Below are 2,539 nucleotides of genomic sequence, written 5' to 3'. Positions count from 1 at the left end.
ATTGTAAATTAAGTGTTAAGGTAGTAAATTGAAAAAAATCGCTTGTAATTGGTGAACACTTTGCTTGCACGCTGTGTTACGTCATCCGCGTTCAGTTCACACAGTACGCTAGCATACAGTACGATTTTACAGCTTTTTACACAGCGGTTTAGATATATATCCACTGCGATCTCTGTCCTCGAGATCCAGACAACTCTGAAAGTTAGTCATACAATTTTTAGACAGCCTCGACTTTAAATTGTTGCTACGCCTTGCCTTTGGTTTTATCACTTTTTGGAGCCCTAGACATATGCATTTAAAAATTACAACACGCTTATTTCTATATTAAGGGGTAAATTAGTAATTTTACAAAATAGTGCTCAATTTTTGCATACGAGCGTGCATATCTTGGTTTGTAGTGGGATTCCTTGAAATTACGCTTACAGCTCCTTTAGAAACACTTCAGATACATACTTTAATAATGAATATTTGCCCCTTTTTAAAATTCGGTAAATATTGATAAAATATTCATAAAATAAAATTTCATGCTCAAAATTCAAAGGATTAATTTCCTAATTAACATTCATAGATTTAAATAAATTATCCAAAACTAAGATGATTTAATGTAAAATGAGTTTTTTCACATTTTTCTTTGTTTTCTTTAGAAAATAGATTTATTGAGTAAGAATTATTAATTAAATAAATAAATAAATATTTTATTAGGCACATAAATATACATTTACAAGGGTTAAAAACACATTGATTAATTCTATGATTTTTTACAGTGCCGGGAAATCCGGAGAGCTCAATATCTGGCTGTCTGGTCCAGGTCCCTGAAAACTTTAGATTTATGCGGCGTATGATACATCAAAAGTAAAAAAAATGAAGGAGAGGTGAATATTTGTGTATTAATCGAACTGAGCAATTTTAAAGGGCAATATATCATTGTAAGATCTGTGGATCTTTATAAACTAATGTGTGTTCAGGGTGTTCAAAGTCGAGAAGTTCTCCAGCTTGTCCTACAGAGAACCCCTATCTTCAAGCAACTAATCCTACAAATCTCTACAAATACATTGAATCTACCATTATCTATCTTACCATTCAAACTACCAATCTAAGATTTTGATGTAAACCTTTCTGAAGCCTATTTTATATTCTTGAAATTGAGTCTAATTTTCTACTATCGTACATGTCTTAAAACAGAATTGTCGATAAGTTTTTAAATGCTTAAAAGTCTAGCCACTTTAGTTTCAATAATAGGTCNGTGCAATTTAATGAACTATAGGCTACAAACCTCTGGACAAATCAACATTGTAAGTTTATTTTCTCATTATATAAATAATTGAATAGTTAACCTGGAGAAAGTTTTATTTTAAAGGCTAAAATTTTATTATTGTCATGCATATAATTAACCCTGGACTGATTTATTGTGTTTTCAGTTCACGGTTGAGTCCTGTATAAACTGCCTACCTGAAATATATACATAAGATTTAATCAGTGCAAATAGAGGTGAGCCGAAGAGAAAGAGTTCATGCTCGCTCTTATGTTTGTAGTTATTACCTGGTCTCCTATAGGTAAAAATGAGCACAATCATGTACTTTAATAAGAACTATATATGGAAATTTTGTGAATCTTTTAAAAAGAAATTTTTCTAAACTTTTCTTTGCCCCCAGCGAATATATTAGGTTGAAAAGTTTTCGATTAAAAATTTCTTTTGGTTCCACAAAATCTTCCGTCCAGCAAATTTTAAAATTTTCTCTAAAAGTCTAATTTGATTCCACATTGTAAATTAAGTGTTAAGGAATTGAGTCTCTGCCACAAACTCTAATTTTCTGGTACCAACATCTTTGCAACCAAATGTCGTAGACCTTAGATATGAATTCAGTTAGATCTAAGTTTGAAATATCAAAGGCTTAAGCCATCAGGTTGAATAAATGTAGGGATTAGAAGATTTGAGTTTGCAGCAAAGACTCAATTCCTAAATACCACGTTTTTATAATAAATTTTATTAACTTAAAATGGCTAAAAATCGTTAAAAAATTTTAAAAATGTAATTTTAATCACATTCATCTATTTTCACTTTTTCTTATTTGAGCTAAAAATCAGACTTCCTGAGTCACAACAGTAGAATGAGGGAAAATCAGACTACCTGAGTCACAATAGGATCTGTGAAGGGGAAATTTAATTTAGTTCTTCTCGAGATACAGAATAGTATAGAACTCATTAGGTAAATATATCATACTAGGACACTTCGTGCAAATCTACTATTTCAATTTTGAATTGTGACTCTATCGGTGAGCAACTCTTTGTAAAATATTAAACAAGATCAAAAAAGTTTGCGGATTCAATCATGTTTTTCGTGAATTTTCAAAATTGCACAAAAACTTATTTTTTTAAAGCAAAATTTTTTAAATTCTGAGGATTCAACAAACAGACAGACAAGCAAAGTATATATATTGATTCTTAAGTTACAAAATAGAACGAATTAAGTAAATATGTTAACTTAAAGGGACTGTAGACGGTATTTCACGTGTTCCTCCACTTTTAGGGTGGATGATCT

The 2,539-nt window shown here is 30.6% G+C and overlaps 1 long non-coding RNA gene across 1 annotated transcript in view; it reads left to right on the top strand.

The window, feature by feature from the left end:
- Positions 1–1,473: 1,473 nt before the first annotated feature.
- LOC111696156 (uncharacterized) overlaps positions 1,474–2,539 on the top strand; it is a 2,473-nt gene continuing 1,407 nt past the window's right edge. Inside the window, exons 1-2 of the long non-coding RNA XR_002764017.1 lie at positions 1,474–1,488; positions 2,075–2,206. This is a non-coding gene — a long non-coding RNA (uncharacterized LOC111696156). The remainder of the gene's footprint in view (positions 1,489–2,074; positions 2,207–2,539) is intronic.

The sequence above is a fragment of the Eurytemora carolleeae genome, unplaced genomic scaffold (assembly GCF_000591075.1).
Source record: "Eurytemora carolleeae unplaced genomic scaffold, Eaff_2.0 scaffold80, whole genome shotgun sequence".
In the NCBI taxonomy this organism is placed as follows: domain Eukaryota; kingdom Metazoa; phylum Arthropoda; class Copepoda; order Calanoida; family Temoridae; genus Eurytemora; species Eurytemora carolleeae.
Note: the sequence above shows the minus strand (reverse complement) of the source record. Positions and strands in the feature narration are given on the sequence as shown.